The sequence below is a fragment of the Cryptomeria japonica genome, chromosome 1 (genome assembly GCF_030272615.1).
Source record: "Cryptomeria japonica chromosome 1, Sugi_1.0, whole genome shotgun sequence".
Lineage (NCBI taxonomy): Eukaryota > Viridiplantae > Streptophyta > Pinopsida > Cupressales > Cupressaceae > Cryptomeria > Cryptomeria japonica.
The window spans coordinates 34,729,541-34,748,626 of record NC_081405.1 but is presented as its reverse complement, the minus strand read 5'-3'; positions in this window follow the sequence as shown (position 1 = coordinate 34,748,626).

The window sequence follows — 19,086 nt, the reverse complement described above, 5'->3', positions numbered from 1 at the left end:
GGAGATGTTTTGATCAGTGAAATGGTCGGTCAAAGGTTGAATCAAGAGGGTTTTAAAAATTAGGGTTTTGACACTTAACCACTTAATTTTCAGAATTAAAGCACAAATATGAATTGATAATTTGCAATAGAAGGGTAGATCTGAAACAGGCATTAACAATTAAACATTTCACAAGTTTAATTACTAAAAAGAAAATTTTAGGGTTTTTATGCAATTAGCCTCTAAAATTTGCAAAAGATCAAACATGGAAATGTAATTAAGGAAACAAAAATTTTCAGATCTAACCATGAATAATCAGAATGAGGATGTTCACGTCGGGTTCACCAAAATGTAAAGCAGAAAAATCGAACCCTAGTCGTTCTCCCCTCCCCAACTCGAAGGAGAGAGAAGGGAGAGTCACTAGGGTTGATGGTTTTCACTTAGGAGAGACTTTACATTCAAAAGAGGGGTTGAAACCCACAAGATCCAATCCCACGCAGTGCAAGATTGGATTCTAAATGAGTTTCAAGGGTTAAGACATCAAGGATACCCTCTTTTGTAAAGAAATGTAGATAGAATGATTGAACTAGGAATGCATGTGAAGTAGGAAAGATTCGCTTATAGACAGAGATAGGGATATGGGATGAAGCTGCGGACCTGGAATTAGTAGTAAAATGTCGAGACGGTGTTGTTCTGTAAATTTGAGTGAAAGTTGACGGGACGATGGCGCTCGGCGTGCACACGGTCCTCCAAAAAATCTGCGAAATGAAAGGGGATCTGTTCGTCTCTGCACAAGGATTCCAGATCTTCAATTATAGCTGCGTACCTGCAACCTACACACAGAAAAGAGAGGACGATTGGGGGGTTAGGGATGAGGGGTTTGCCTTTAGGTCAAACCCCGGTTTTGGAATTAACCAAGAAATGAGAATGTTGTAAATGTAAATGTTTGTAATGTAAACAAGTACTGATACCTTGTTGTAAGAATGTTTGTATTCTTACATGCGAAGGTGTAATGTATATAGTATGTAATGTGTTGTAAGTGATCTCCTCTTCAATGGTTGAATCCTTGTCTTGAATGCAACACTTAGCCTTGAATGGAGACTTAGAATGATCAATTGCTTGAAGGAATGCTTGAATGCTTAAATGCTTGAATGTTTGAATATCGTTTCTGCCTTCTTTTTTTCATCTACCAAAATGGGAGAGGAAATGTAGTTTATATACTTGTCAATTAGAGCTGACAGACTGATTTTCCCGACCTTAGGCCGACCAGGAAACATTATTTTCCAATTTGCAAACTTAAAGACCTGAAGCCCCAAAAGAGACTGGGCCCAAAATAGGGCCAGGGACCAGGGCGCTGGGCACCATGGTCCTGGGGGACCAGGGTGCTGGGCGCCATGGTCCTGGGGGACCAGGGCGCTGGGCGCCATGGTCCCACCTCTAGGGGCAGCATGGTGCAAGGAGGATCAGGCCAGGGTGCTGAGAAATGTAGTTTTTGGTGTTATGAACAAGTTTCGGGGTCTCCATTCAGGTTCCGTGTTGCATCACCATCGTGAAGACCCGAATGCAATCGAAATTGCATGTGTCACAATTTTAGGACGCTACACTTCCTAACCCATCTCTAAGTATGATCTTGTCGGATTTCACTAACCTTCTCTTTACCTTTCTCATTTGATCCTCCATTACCAACCGGTGGATTTCTGCTTCTACAGAATTTAGCAATATGTCCAACCTCATTACATGCATAACATGTAACATTGTTCCTTTGAATTGCTTTGCTAAAACTAGTGAAATTGCTTGACCTACACTAATTAGCCATATGTCCAAACTTTCCACATGCATAGCATTTAACATTCATTCTGCAATATTTTGTCTTATACCATACTTATTTCATTTAGAACATTTACCGGGAGCAGAATCAAAGTTTTGATTTGCTATATTTCTACATTGTCTAGCCATGTGACCAAATCTATTGCAAACAAAACATCTACCATTAAATTTATAAGCATTAAATTGCCTTATCGGTGCCTTATGGTTTTGATCTTCATTAGCAGTACTGGAACTTTGTCCTTGCTCAAATCCAAGTCCACTGGAATATCCAATTTGCCTTTGTCTCTTCAATAACTCATCTAGTTGTGTTGAGCTAATGTTGAATTTTTCTTTATACTCACTTGCAATAGTTATATCTTCTCTCAGAATTATCATTTGTTTCTCAAGCTCTTGTTCATTACTCTGGGATTGTATTAAATCTGTTCTCAACATATCATTCTCATGAATAAACCAACCACATTCTTCAAATTTGTTCTTCAGGGATACAACAAGATTTTCTTCCTTTTTCTTTCGGTCCTCAATCTCCTTATACATCCTCATAGTTATAAATTTCATTTCATTTTTCATAACCATGTTCTCCTGACTCAATTTCTGACGTTGTTCCTTAAGTGCATCTTTCTCTTCGTCATCCTGACTTTGCAAAAGTTCCTTCCTCCTAGCCTAAATAGATGATAACCTCTCTTGTAGGACAAGAATGAATTCCTTAGCAGAATTCAATTCATCTTGTAGCTTTAAGATCTTCAACCTTTCACCATCATAATCTTCAACTGCCATCTCAAGTTGCTTCTCCAAAGCCATGTCCATGGGTTCCGGATTCAGGATCTTCCTCAAGCTGTTAAACTTCCTCTGAGGCACAAGGCTCTAATACCAATTGTTGGAATCGAATAACACTAAGAGGGGGGGTGAATCAATGTTATATCGGAATGATCAATTTTAGCCTTATTAAAACATGCATACGTCAACCGGTATACCGGTACATATATAATTGAAAGAAGAAAAGCAACCAATAAGCCAATCACATAAATGAGAATCATAAAACATAGAATTATATGTGGAAAACCTCAAAGAGAAAAAACCACGGTGGGATTTGTGACCCACAATATCAATCCATTGGCCATATGAAGAGATATTACAAAATATAAGGGCCATGCACTTGCAGGAAGGCTTACAGCCTAGAGCACACTGCTCAATCATAAATGGAGCCTCACTGACTACATATAAATCCAGACTACAATCTAGAGAAGTGTTGAACTGCTAAGATAGCATCTTCTATGCCAGATTACAGTTCTGGTTTAAGCTCTGTCTATTCCAGTCTGAAACCCTAAACCCTTTACTGGAATAACCCTTACATAAATATCCTCACATACATAATCTCTATGATATATTTTGTATTATATCACACTCACATATCCATCACCATGTATATTACCATGTCTATTATCTATTATAAAAATGATTTAATCCAACTGACCTACATATCCTATACAACTTAGCATGCCTTATGTCATCTTACAAAGATAATTACAATATCAAATTACATGTCGGCTAGATAACATGAATGCATAAATATTAAAAATAATTGTCGATGCCGGATCCAAGAGATTTCGGCCTCCAATACTAATAACCTTATTCTAAACCATGTCGGCATGCATTGTCGGTAACCAAAGAAATCCTTTTGTCCTGTCGGTGTCAGTGTAGTGTCTGTGAAGTGCCTATCGGTACACAACTGAACCAAAACATGAAGTCAGAACAAAATACCATGTTGCCATCAATGACAACATAGTGAAACCAACCAATTGAGTGTCGATTGCCAATAGTTCTGACAAAAAATCCACTATCAGTAACAACAACAAGAACTAACTCAATCATATGAGTGGGAGAGGAATTGTAAACTTGATAGTACAACATACACAAATAATAAACATTATATCCATAATCTTCACGTATTGGAGGAATACAAAATATTTTTCCACAAAGACATTAAAAACACTTTCCTGCTTAAATATTGTTTCCTGCATATTGAGCCTTCTACTAAACTTATCGAAACACCTCATACTTAATGTCATTACTAGACCACTCAAAAACATCAAACCATACTTTTCTGGACCATCTGCAACACATACTGACATTAATGACAACACAAGACAGGTTGACATCAATGACAATATAACAAAATTCATTTGCAACACATGGTGATATCCAACATAACACAATAACTCATCTACAACACATGGTGACATTAATAACAACACATGATAGGTTGACATCAATGACAACATAACATGACAACTCAAGTTTCAAATAAATGATTGAGGTAGAATGAAGGACAACAATTTCAGTTTACTCAAAAGTTTTGTAAACGTCCCCTAAAAAATAGGATGTCAAATCCACATTCTTCATTGATTGGTTGGTTAGATATAGAATAACTAGTCTATAAATACATTGTAATCAATTGATCAAATGGGGTATTAGAAAGGCTTGTTTTAGCCTAAGAAAATAGGATAATTTTTTGTTTCATTTCTAGCAATGTATTTCTAGATTTCTAGAGTAAATTTAATTCAAGTAAGCATTTCATTTCTATCAAGTGTGAATTGGATTATCCTTTTTCAATTCCCACAAGTGTGAGATAGAATAGTCATTTCTTTTTATGCAAGTGTGCTCTAGAATATTTTTCATTTGTGCAAGTGTATTGTAGAAGAGAATGTCATTTAAGTTTTCTCATTCTCTTTTGCATACAACCATAGACACCACCCTAGATTGATAAATTAAAGGATGAGTATTACAATAACTATATTATTTACCAAGGATTTCCCCCAATAAATATCACCAAACTTCTTCCAACCTCAACTACAGTTTTCTCTTAATGAAAATTTAGAAGCACAGATCAGCCAAACACAATCTTATCAAACCCTTGGTTTTTTTTATCCAATGTATCTAATACATCCTAAGCTCTATTTTAAATTTTTGAATAAATTATAGCCTATGGATCTCTATCTACAAGCATATCCTCCAATTTGAGCTTCCACAACTCAAAATTGATGTCATTAAACTTCTTCATCTTGATTTTACCAAATGTGCTTGCCATATATATCCATTATAGAAAAAAAATTCTACAAAGCTCCCACTAAAAGTAAGACTAGTACAAAAAATCCTTCAACCCAACAATAAATACAAATTTGGACAGGATGTGATACCAACTAAAAGAAATCTAGGTAGTGGAAATAGCCTCCAAACAATAATCTAAGCAAGAGAGCGTTGTAAATCATTCTTACAATTTGTAAAAGGTTGGAATTAGGGTTCACTACATTATGCATTCAAACTATGGATCAAACCTATTTCACCATGATCACATTTGGAAGGAGAATGAACTCAATAGGCTAAACCTCAAACTTATTATGAAAGGGCTAAACACAAGGTGAATTCAATACTCCTTGGTTGAGTTGAGGGTGCTTATTGAAATGATATGAATTGAATGCAAGAATTAGGGTTGATAATATAAATCTGAAAATGCATAAACAGTTTGAGAAAAGATATGTAGACACAAAGTATAGATTTGGAAATGGGAAGAAGAGAGGAATCTGTATCTAAAATCTAGGCATAGAAATGCAAGTCAAGAATGCTAGGCGACCTTGACCTAAAAGTGTTGAATGTAGAAAACATAAATAGTTTCAGAATCAGGATGTTCCTCTGAACATCTCTCTGAAAATTCATCAAAAATTTGTCAGACACCGATGCTAGGCGACCTTGACCTAGTCTTTTAACTTATGTAAAATTTGGTTCTATGCGTCTATGTCTATTCTTTTCAGATCTATAATTTTTGTCCTCGGATCCTATCACCTACAAACACAAGAGAGAAAACAAATTATAGGGGCTTGTGTAAGTCAAACCCTGGATTTGGAATTAACCCTATGGTGAATTGAAATAAAATTGAAAGTGTGCCTTGAAAGAGAAAAGGCCATATCTAAAATTGAAATGTTATAACTTCATGAAATTGAAATGTTATACCTTCATGAAGTCTTCATACAAATTTTGATGTTGTCGTGTAGGAATTCATAAATGTCTTCATAAGAACTTGATCATGGATGCCATTTTGAATTCTTGAAACCTAAATACTTAACCTCTCCTTCACTGCTTTGATGATGCTTGGTTACTTACTTGAATTTGAAAAGGCGTAATTGGAATCTTGTGAAGAGATTTTTCAAATGAGGGGGTGAGAATTTCTTGTATAACTCACCCCATGAAAGATGTTTGAAATTATGAAGAAGGTCGACATGGGAAATATATTCCCACTCAAAATTTTCTAACTATTAGAGGGTTAGAAAATGGACCCTTTTGGTCTGCACAAGGCGCTAGGCATCCCTAACCAAGAGGTGCTAGGCACCCTTAACCAATCCATATGGGCAGACTCGAGGACTAGAGAGTGGAGCAGAAAATGAGCATTGAAGATATGATGTTGGTGAGCAAAATCAACCATAACCAAGGCATGAAAGACATAAATACCAAAGTGAGGCCCAAGTGAGTATGAAATTATATAAGGATATAATTTATGATGCTACACAAATATTTTAACTAATATAGTTTAGATGCACTTTCATTTAAAATAATAAAACAATGAACATTGGAACACACATATTTACATGGGAAAACCCTTTCAAAAGAAACCCACGCACTGAAGCATAGATCAATTATATTATCAACAAAATTATCAATTACAATACAATAAAAGTGTCCTTTTTTTTTTAGGTGTCTTCACAATGTAATATAAATATGAAGTAATTCCAACAGCATAGCATCATCTTCAAAAATGTCATACAAAAATCTATATAATAACATGTATTTATAAACCTCTAAGATAGGCGCCAAAGATTGTCATGTCTCATCTCCACAATCCCTACATGCATGCAAATTGAAACCGACAACATGCACAAGTCAAAATTGACCCATAAAGCAACTTGACAATCATGCAAGGCTCTAACTCTATACAAATAATAAGTCACCTTGACATCCATGGTGTCCCACTAGAGAAAATAATGCAAACTAACAATTAAGAACTCCCTTTGTCTCCTAGTCACTTTAAGTGGTTGTCGTAGTCTCGTTTTAGCAACATTCCTAAATATTTCCAAGTGATAACTCCAAAATCAATGTTCTGTGATACTATTGCACACCTTTGAGATGTTTTCACAAACTCGCCTCTCCAAATTAGTACCCAAGTGATATTGGCTCATTCTTGTTCTCTTCACCTCACATGTAGGAAGACAACTCACAATCGGGTCCCACAAAGTGTTAAAGCAAAGGGATTTAAATTAATTAAATAATCTTGGGACTCTTAAAGGTTGAGACATCTTAATCCCAACACTATCCACCAAACAGATTATGAAATTACCACATACTTCACTCATACACTCCTCCAAAGGTATCAATATATGCTTCTTCCTATTTGAGATCATAATATAGGTGCTATTTCTTCCATTATTTATTTCTTTCCTATCATGCTTTCATGGACTTCCCAATTGTTAGGATTAATGATAGACCCAAAGATACTGAGAGGGGGGGGGGGGGGGGGGGGGGTGAATCAGTATCTAACCAATTAGCAAAATTTTTAAACTTATTAAGAACTTTGCATCCCAAAACAGTGTGTCGGTAAATAAGAATTAATGCAGTAAACAGGAACAATAAAGATAGCACAGAAAATACACCATAACACAAGATGTTTAACGAGGAAACCCGATGTGGGAAAAACCTCTGTGGGATTTGTGACCCACAATATTCACTCATTGGCCAATGAATAAATATTACTTACAATGAGGGGCTTGCACATGCAGGAACGCCAACTGCCTAGAGCTCAGTGCTCAATAAGAGTCACACTGACTACAAAAGTGGATTATGAAATCCAATACAATGTACTACTTCAAATCAGCATCAACTATGCCAGGTTCAGTACCGGTTTAAGCTCAATCTATTACCAAAACCTTCTTTGTCACTTATATCTCCTTATACAAAAATATTATCCATATATTCTCTCTATGCATCCATGCTAAATGACCTATAAGATCTCATACATATATATGAGTCTTTTACAATATGCCATGTCGGCTTTACACAAGATAATTACATTTAAATACAATAAACAAAAGTTTATTCCCTGTCGGTTGGGGTGTCGGTATGCATTGTTGTTGTTGTCGGTGAAGTTCCTGCCGGTGTATGTAGATGTCTATGTCGATGTCGATAATTATCGGTGGCTTACCAGATGAGTGCCAGAAGGTTGCCAGATGGTTGCCATCAATGACAACACCAACTATTCTCATAAGAGTGTAGAATTCCAACAATCTCCCCCTTTGGCATTGATGGCAACACTCATGAGAAAAAACCAAAAACTGTTCCAAAACTGAAGTCCAAAAAGTTACCAAGAAGATGTGCTCCCCCTGAGCAGATGATCTCCTCTGAATAATCATTTTTCTCTCCACTAGTCCCCCTTTGACATCAATGACAAAGGTTGTCAAAATTTGTCAAATGAGTGCCAAAATTCACCTCAAAGTTTGTAACCAGTTGGTTACAATCTGAAATATATCTGCTAAAACCAAATTTAGACTTTGCATAAATTTGGTGTTGTCGTTCAAGGTTGCCTCAATCTGTTGGATCCTGTCGGTGAGATGATGCATGTTCTCTTATGCTAATCTTTCACTTTGAAATAATGCCTTAGAGATTTCATTTCTCAGAGAGATAAGATTGTCCAATTTAGGACCAAGTTTATACTTAAGTTTTCTGGCATTAGCCTTAATCCTTGCCTTTTCTTTCTCAAATTTCTCCAATTTCTCCTCAAAACCTGCTATTTCCTGCTCAGTAACTGATATAGGTTCGGATAAACCAATTATGTTATTAGCTATGTCATCTATTTCTTTATGTACTCTATTGATCTCCTTTTCTATGTCCTGTGTCAAAAGATGTGGTTTGCATGTTTCTCTGTACAGCTCTTTGTATTCCAAAATTGTAGTGTTCAGTGCCAGTAATAGTGTATTCATGTGTTCTATGCACTTCTTTATTGTGTCCTCAAAGAATTTATCCTTCTCATTTTCAACTTTCTCTTTGAAGGTGTCCTTGATGAATACTAAGAGGGAGGGTGAATTAGTATACCAAAAAACACTAAACTCAAACACTTAAACAGTTTAGCAGATAACCGGTATGACAAATTTACAAATAAATCGGTTAAGATAAATGAAAACCAAATAGCAAACAAAGCATTCACCCATAAAAGAACAATAACCATAACACAAGATATTTGACGTGGAAACCCAAATCGGAAAAACTATGGTGAGAAAAAACTCACAAATAACTATCTGCAGAACAGAAACCAGACCGATTAAGGTCATACAATATTCTTCACCAGAACAGATCCTGTTACGAATCTAGATCTTTGTTAGGAGATAAGTCCTCTTAAATACTACCTTGTGAGAGGATTTCAAATTCATAGTTGTGAACCACCTTGTTAGAGGATTTACAAAGGCTTTGCTAGGCCTACCCAGTTAAGGGTTTTAGACTTGTTGAAGATGTGAGTAATCAACAAGTGAGTGATCTAGATACTAGCACATTATGCTTGGTTAGATCCTTAATAGCTCACTATTAATGCATTTCAGCATTACTTCAGTCTTCAATATCTCCACATTCCTACTCTTCACACAAACCTAATCTTCTCTTCTATGACCGCACATACAAAAACCCTCATCTTCTAAAACCCTAGACATGATGTCCTTATAAAGGAGTCTAATTTCATGTCGGTCAAATAGGATTAAATTACAAGTTCCTAGGTTCAGTGCATCTAGACACATTTGGTAACACGGCACAAAATCACTGCCAAAGTGTCGGTGGATGATAACTCATCATAGAAATACTGGTTGGTAACTCATCACAGAGTATTACCGATTCATACAATTTACCGATTACCAGTTGTCAAAATTGAAGACGGGAAAAATGTTAACTACCATTTTGTTCCTTCGTACCGCTTGAGATCCTCAAACCACTTGAGGTCTTCATACCGCTTTGGGTCTTCAGTCAGTTTGTGACCAGTAAACATCTTCTGCAAAACACCGATAGTCTAAAGACTATAATACATAATACCGGTTGAGCATAACTCATACATCAAGAAAGTGTAAACAAAGCAAGTGTGTGTCCATCAATGACAATCACAACATCATCAAAATGCCAACAATCTCCCCCTTTGGCATTGATGGCAACACTTAGGAAAATTTTGACATCTAACTGTTTTTACAACAAAAATATGCCATATGCAAAATTATTCCCCCTAAGCATATACACTATCCCTTTTGCAGAAATTACAATGTATACTACTCCCTTAAAGTGGTAACAAGAAAGTATACATAACATTCACCAAAATTTTAAATACTACTCCCCCTTTGCCAACAATGACAAAGTACTGCAAAATAACCCTTTTTTCTCATTATCATTAGAATTGAGTAAATGTTTATGACAATAAAGAATGAAACTTGTCAAAAACCGATTTAAAATCCTGCCAAAAAGTCTTCATGTCTAATGACCATGACTCAAGTAATGAGGTAGCAACCTCACTTTCGGTCTACATCTGAGATACCTGTTCTTCAATGGCATCAATGGTACTCATCTCTTGAGTTACCATTAGGGCTTCCAGATTGAGAAAGCACTTCTGAAGAATTTGCAGTCTGAGAAATAAGACTAGTTGAAACTCCTACAAATCTCTTGATCTGTTGTTGATCTCTAACTCTATCCTAGCAGAATGAAGCTGAAAACAATGAGTTGTTTTCCCATATGTAGTGAAGGAATCATATGACGTCTTGAAGTTGCTTATGTATGCCTGCAAATCGGATTGGAGTTTATCTTTTTGTGTGAGCACATCATCGCAAAATAGATGGGCTTGGCTGATTTTGCTCAACAGGAGTTTGCCCTCATCCATAGCAACACTTATGTCCTTCTGTTGTTTCTAAAGTTGAGACCGGAGCTCATTCAGTTTCTTAACTAAGGTAGTGTTGAGTACCTTTTCATGCTTCTTCTTGGCATTTGCTTCAGCAACATCTTCCAGGCATTGGACCTGGTCCTCTACAATGGTACATAGAAGTTTCAGCTTTGACAGAGACGAATCGGTACTGGGAAGGTTAGTACCGGGAATCAAACTGGTGAGAGTGTCAACCGCAGTTTGAATAACATCTTGCTCCTTCTTCCTCCTCAATGCTTCCAGTCGTTCCTATGCAAGCTTTATGCTTTGGAGGAGCTTTGATTCATCTGCAGATTGGAGATCAAGACTGGAGATGTCAACCGGTTTGGTTTGACCATCGGTTGCCTTGGGAGTCTCTGCTTGTTTGGCTTGTTCTGCTTCCTTCTCCTCTGCTGCTCTTTTCTTCTCTTCTTCTTTCTTATTTTGTTCCTCTTCTTGTTTCTTCTTCAGTTCTTCCTTCTTCTTATCTTCTTCCTCCTTTTTCTCCTCTTCTTTTCTCTTCTCCTCTTCTTTTCTCTTCTCCTCTTCTTTCCTCTTCTCCTATTCTTGTTTCATCTTCTCTTCTTCTTGTTTCCTCTTGTATTTCGCTTTCTTTTTCTCCTCCTCTTTCTTTTTCTCTTCCTCTTTCTTTTTCTCTTCTTCTTTCTCCGCTTTCTTCTTATCAGCCTTTTCTTTGTCCAGTTTTTCCTTTTCTTCTTTTTCCTTGTCCTATTTCTCTTTCTCTACTTTTTCCTTATCAGCCTTTTCCTTCTTTGTGTCTAGAGTGACATCTTCAACATCCAATGCATCAACATCAATAGTGTCCACCTGTTCTGGAACTCTTTCTCCTTCACCATCAAATACCTCATCTAGTTTGGCTGAGGATAGGTCAAGTTCTTGTTCGGCCTTCTTGTTGGCCTCAGACACTTGATGTAACCGGATAGCAGCTTTGGCATGTAGATGAGTGTCCTTCTCCGCTTCAGAGGTTCTACCTTCTAGCAGCCTAAGTCTTCTTCTTCTCATGAAGAAGAGACCTTATTCTTGTCCATTATCTCAAACAATTCAAAATTGGAGGCATCGGGAAAGTACTGAGAAAAGACTTTCTCCCTTATTTCCTATTCTTTCTCAATGGCAATGCACCATCTATTGTCCAAAGAATTGTATAAAGAATCAAGTGTCATCGATCTAATTTCAAATGGCGACCAGTCATTAACACATAGATATTTTATCATTTCCTGCTCTACTTCTTCCTTCTTATTATCAGAAAAATCATCAAAATATTATTTTAAGTCATCAAGCACCTTTCTCTTAATATTCTTTAAAGTCCTTTGACAATGTGTCAGAGGCTTATAAGAAGACATGTCTATATTTACCAATGCTGATGATGCAGGTGCATTACTGGTAGATTTAGCCTTCTTGCTTGATTGTCTGGTTTTCTTAGGCTGCACTTCCGGTTCGGTATCCTCTGACTCCGGTGAGTTGTTTTGGTCTTCCGCTTCCTCTCAAATACTTTAGCGGGTGCAAATTCTAGTTTCTTCTTGGCAGGTGACTGCTTGGTCACTTTTGGGTTGGCTGAGGTAACTGGTGTTGATACCGATGGCACTACCATTCCCTTTTTCACTCTAAGATCTTCAACCAGTGTTACCCTTTCCAAGTAGATGTCGGTTCGCTTTTTATTTGCATCTAAAGGAGAGGCGATCAGGGTAGAGGCATACCCATCCAACATGTCATACATTACTTCATACCCCATAGGTTCTACTACTTCCTTTCTTGGCTCTACCGCTTCCATTATGCATTCATCTACCTTTATGACAAAGCAGATGTCATCTTCATATTTCTTTACAATATCTCCATAAATCCTCATCCTTTGGCTCATTTTCCACCTGAATTCATCAAAATATTTATTCAGAACCTCAGGATGTCTGGTTCCTACCTCTTGGAGACTTTCCCTAATTTGCTTAGTAACCGGTTGGTTAGCAGACCATTGAATATCACCTACTCCAAGAAAATAGCCTTGAAAGTAGAAAAATAGACCGACCAAAAGTTGTCCAAACCTAAACCTTAAAGCATTATCTTGTTTAATGGACTTCAGGTTTAATAGCAGTTGCTTCTACAAACAGGTACACAAATCAAATGAGGCGTCTTCCTGAATCATTCTATAGGTAGCATTCACTACAACAGTGGGGACAGAGTTTATTCTGCTGGCATAAAACACCCGATAGCCGATCACCATGCAAGCATACTTAACCAAGTCATCTTTGATGGGGTTGACAGTCATTCCCTATTGGTCACTCAGAGAACCGGTGAGCTTAGTCATTTCAGTCTTGATGACCTTTCTCAAAGCTGGCACCTCACAAATGTTATAGAAACCGGTGACGGAATGAATTGCTTCTGGTGTGATATCATGTGTCCACTCCAGGTACATTTTATCACCGTGTACTCTGCTCAGGATAATGTGGATGTGATCTTCCATGAACTCTTCAAGAAAATAAACTGCATTGTGTAGTTTCTTCCTCTCTAGGATGCTATATTACGGTTTGATTTTCTTGTCATCCCCACATAATAGACCTAGCTAGGAATGAATCACTAGGGATCCTAGGTCTTCCAATTTGCAATCAATATAAGCTGAAATGGTTTCCTCAACTATGACTCCAGTAGGTGTCTGGGATAGGGCATTGTATTTCATCTTCTTTTGAATAAAATTCGTTGAGTCTACAGGTGCACTAGGACTGGAGTGCAGTGCAGAAGCCATGATAAAATGATAGACAAAAATTTCAAGAAATACCTTCACAATTTGAAATTTAGGGTTTTTGCAATGTCGCTCACAACACACCACTTTGGTTGCTGGATTACCTCTTTGGTGTTCTTCACCTGATTGATTGAAAATGATCTCTGAATTCTTCTACAAGATTTTGAATTCACTTTGAATCGCTTGACGAATTGCTCTTTATCGCTCTACACTTGAAAATTCTTCGCTTGAAAATAGATAAGTGAAAATGGCGTCAAAAATCCCTTTTAAACAATCTTTCACCTACCATAATAAATGCTCCACCGCTAGGGTACAAACCCTAATTTTTCCTTTTACCACTTCAAAATCTTTTGTCGATTGACAAGTAACATATACCAGTTAAGATCTTTACCGATATAAATCGGGGGTTCAAATATTTCACCGATATGCTCCCCCTAAGCTTTTCTAAAGCTCAGTTTACCAGTTCAAAGACTTCCACACTAGCTACAGAAACCGGTTCATCTTGTGACACTTCTTTAGGTTTCTTTTTCCATGTTTTATTCATTCCTGCTTGAACAGTTTCAACATCAATCTTCCCTTCTAGAGTGATCGGTATATCATCTGATAGGTTCTTTCTCATTCTGCAGGTTCTAGCAGTGTGTCCCGGTTTGTTGCAATGATAGCATACCATTCCAAGTGTTCTCCATGATCCATTGTTAATACTACCATTCTTCCTTCTGTATGTTGCAGCAGTGTGACCACTACCATGACAGATCAAACAAGTTGCTCTCCAATCGGTTGCCGCTTGATAGCCACCACTACTTGACTGATGGTCATAGGCATTATACCGATTTGAATTCTGGTTCACTGTGGGTTTCAGGATAACTCCTTGAGTCCTTGGAGGGTATCTCCCAGTGTTTTGCATAACAGACCTGCATTCAAATGCTCTATGCCCAAACTTGTTGCATGCATAACAGTTTCCATTGAATCTATTGGATCTAGGCTTATTGTTTAGAAAATAGGGAAAATTATTGTAGGCCTTATTTCTACACACATTAGCAGTATGTCCTTCCTTGAGACAATTAAAGCAAACAGGTTTAAACTTTTTCTTACCTTTATCCTTTGATGTTGGTTGCTTCTTTTATGCTACATCTTTTGTTCCAAAGGTCTCACCTTCCTCATAACCGGAGAAACCAAGTCTAGTGGTATTCTTTATCGGTTTTGTTGATTCAAGATTTTTCTCTAGCTTAGTAGTACTCTGATTGAATTTGGCAAGTATCTCCTTTGTCTCAATAAGTTCTTTGGTAATAGAAGCATTGGATCCCTTCAAGGTTGCATTCTCAGAAATAGCCATGTTTAGTTCACCTTGCATTTCTTCTTTTTCCACTTTACTCTCTTGGAGATGAGCGGTAAGGGCACTGAATTCTTGCTTTAGCTTAGAGATCTCATGATCTTTGTCTTTTACCACATCTTCAGCTTTCCTACGGTTCTCAAGCTATTGACACATTTTGATAGTCAGTCCTTCCAATTCCCTTCTCAGGTTGGCATTGGATTCATTCAGTTTTTCAACTTCTTCAACTAGGGCATCCATGTCTGCTTCATCAGAAGAACTATTTTCAGTAAGCTCCATTAGTTTCTCAGCTTGCTCTCTTCTTTTTGCCAGAGAGGCTTTATACTTGACTTTGAGTTCATTATAGGCTTTCTCAGTCTTAGTGAGACGATGAGTAAGTTCCCTCACAGTGTATTCCCCAATATCTCCTTCCAAGTGGTTAGACTTATAGAAAGGTCGGCTCTGATACCAATTGATGAATACTAAGAGAGGGGGTGAATTAGTATACCAAAAAACATTAAACTCAAACACTTAAACAGTTTAGCAGATAATCGGTATGACAAATTTACAAATAAACTGGTTAAGATAAATGCAAACCAAATAGAAAACAAAGCATTCACCCACAAAAGCACAATAACCATAACACAATATATTTGACATGGAAACCCAAATGGGAAAAACCACGGTGAGCAGAAACTCACAAGTAACTATTTACAGAATAGAAACCAGACCGGTTAAGGTCATACAATGTTCTTCACCAGAACAGATCTTGTTAGGAATCTAGATCTCTGTTAGGAGATAAGTCCTGTTAAAGACTACCTTGTGAGAGGATTTCAAATTCACAGTTGTGAACCACCTTATTAGAGGATTTACAAAGGCTTTGCTAGGCCTACCTGGTTAAGGGTTTTAGACTTGTCAAAGATGTGAGTAATCAACAAGTGAGTGATCTAGATACTAGCACAGTATGCTTGGTTATATCCTTGATAGCTCACTGTTAATGCATTTCAGCATTACTTCAGTCTTCAGTATCTCCACATTCTTACACTTCACATAGACCTAATCTTCTCTTCTATGATCGCACATACAAAAACCTTCATCTTCTAAAACCCTAGACATGATATCCTTATAAAGGAGTCTAATTTCATGTTGGTCCAATAGAATTAAATTACAAGTTCCTAGGTTTAGTGCATCTAGACATGTTTAGTAACACGGCACAAAATCACCGCCAAAGTGTCGGTGGATGATAACTCATCACAGAAATACTAGTTGGTAACTCATCACAGAGTAATACAAGTTCATACAATTTACCGATTACCGATTGTCAAAAATGAAGACTGGAAAAATGTTAACTACCGCTTTGCTCCTTCGTACCGCTTGAGATCCTCGAACCGCTTGAGGTCTTCATACCGCTTTGGGTCTTCAGTCAGTTTGTGACCAATAAACATCTTCTGCAAAACACCGATAGTCTAAAGACTATAATACATAATACTGGTTGGAATAAATATCAGTTGAGCATAACTCATACATCAAGAAAGTATACACAAATCAAGTGTGTGTCCATCAATGACAATCACAACATCATCAAAATGCCAATAGTCCTCATTCACCTTATCAACCGTTATTACATTGTCAGCAATGAATTTGGACAGTGTCCAATTTACCTAAAGAATCCTTTACATGATCTATGTTACATTTCGGTGCAATCAATTTAAGAATTGGTATGGTGTCATCTATTTCCTTGTAGGCCAATGCATTACAGTCAGTTATCTTCTTGATTGAGTCCAGGAGTACCTTTGTTACATTAGTAGGTCTGAATTCACTTGATGAAGTGTCGGATGTCTGACCAACTACCTTAATTACCTTTGTGCTTCCAACATTTGTAACCATTTTGCTTGTGTTAACCTTTGGTGGATCAGTCTAAGTTTGCATTTCAACCAGTAAAGGTTTGTCTGATTGTTTAGGTGTCTCAGTGATTGTCGGTTTCTCTGCCTCAGTATGTACCTCTACCTCTGTAGGTTTCTTTTTATGCTCAATTGTTGGTATCTCATTCTTTGGTGGCCATGTGCTAGCATCTATACCTTCAATATTCTTCCCAATGTCCAATGATTGCTCTGTTTGTAATGATTGCTCTGTTGGGATCTCAACCTCAATAGTCTCTACCGGTTTGTCAGCAATGTTGCCACTGTCAACATTATCATCCTTAACCTTTGTATTGTCCTTGTCCACAACAATATTCACTTCCTGAGTGTCTACATTCATGGTGAATAGTAAGTATTTCAAATTCAAGATTAGTTTTATCATGTGTGACACCTTCAGTGTTAGTAACCAGTGGATCATCAATATGTATCGGTGTTGTATCCAAAGGTGGTGGCAAATTGTCAGTTATCTTGATGTTCGGTATTCCACCAACTTTACCTTTCCCTTTATCCTTATCCTTTTGATAAACTTTGAATGTTTTCTTTGGCCTGTTCATTTCTTCTTGTTTTTCTTTTTCCACAAAAAAGATATCCCATTTATCAGCAGTCTCCTCTACAATCTCATTTACTCTACCTATTCATCAAACTTACTTGTCGGTGACCACTAGCAAAAACGGATCTATTAGCCTCACAAATCAGGTCATCAATTTCCTCTTTTGAGTTAACCCGATGTACAGCTAGAAGTTTTTCAACTTTTAGTTTCTTATCCAATTCCATCACTACAATCCTCTTTGCATCTAATCTTCTATATAGTTCATTAGGCAAGTCATCCACAACCTCAATTAAGACTTTCTTGTATATATCCAGATGTAAAATTATACTATTTTCAATGCTTTCCTTGTCTAAATCTTTGAAAGAATTATACAATTTACTCACATTAGCCAAATTACCATCATCAGTTATTTCATTTAACAAATCATCCAATGAAGGTATAACCAGTTTCTGTTTCTTCTTGAGAGTTAGTTTCTTAGCCGGTTGCCTTACTGCCTGTTGTTTCTTCCTTAAAGTCCTTGTTCTTTTGGGTGGAGGAGAGGGTACCGGTGAAGGTTTTCTCTTCCTTTCAACTCTTTTGAATTCAGCTAGTATCTCACTGTCAGAAGATGTGCCAACCGGTGAAATGTGTGCCTCCGGTTGCAGTCCTTCCAGCTCACTAGCCGATATACTAGTAATGTTCATAACATTTTTTTTTATTTCCTTTACCTTCTTTGATGCATCCCTAATATATTTTTCTCTTCTCTTCATTTGCTTCATTGTTTTCACATCACTTTCAATTGTTTCAGCACTACCAAAAACTTTTTCCTGTTGGTTCTCTTGGTGCATCTAACAAAGATTTTGCATAAGTCTCAATTATGTTGAGATCTACCTCATAGCCCATTTTAGCTACCCATACAGTCCTAGGGAGTACAGCTTCCATCCATGTCTCATCCTTCTTGATGACAAAATAGATTTCTTTGTCATATTTGTCCACTACACTCTGCGGTAGTCTTTCTCTGGTTTTCATTTTAGCTTGAAAAGCTTTAAAGTATTCAGTTATATTGTTGTCCTTTGCAGTTCCCATGTCGGTAAAAGCTTCTTATAATTGTTTTCCTACCGGTATGTCATATCCAAAGTCTTTATGTCCTATACTGGGGATTTCCTTTGTGAAATACAACATTAAGCATACTAAAAGATTACCAAAGTGAAATGTCCCTTTCTTGTCTCCTTTAATCTTTTTCAAATTATCTATGAGTTCATCTTTCATCCATTCACACACATCAATCATTGCATTGTTGTTCACCATCTCATAAGCACTATTAATGCAAAGACTAGAAACTGAATTGAGTCTATTTGCATGTGTAGTCTTGTAACCAAGTATCATACTTATCAATCTCACATTGATGTCTTTGATATCATTCACTCTTAGTGATCTACTGTCTGATGTTGCTCCAGTTAGGGTCATTACTTTGTTGTAAGGAACTTTCTTTGTTTTGTCAAGTTTTTTGTCGGTTGAGGGTAAACCAGTTACTGCCCTAATTACTTGTTGGGTAAATTTGCAGACAGAATCCAACCATAGAAATTCCCCATGTGCCCCACTTAGGACAATTCTCACTACTTCTTCCAGCAATTCAGGGATATTCAATATCTCAACAAAACCTAAAGTCTCCACAATCTTGTGTTCAGGTTTAACAATGCCATTTTCATCACAAATTACCATTCTAAACATTTTTAATAATTCCTCAGAACCTAATTCTTCAATGTTTCAATGAATATAAATCCTAGGGTCTTCAACATAAGCTACACATTTAGG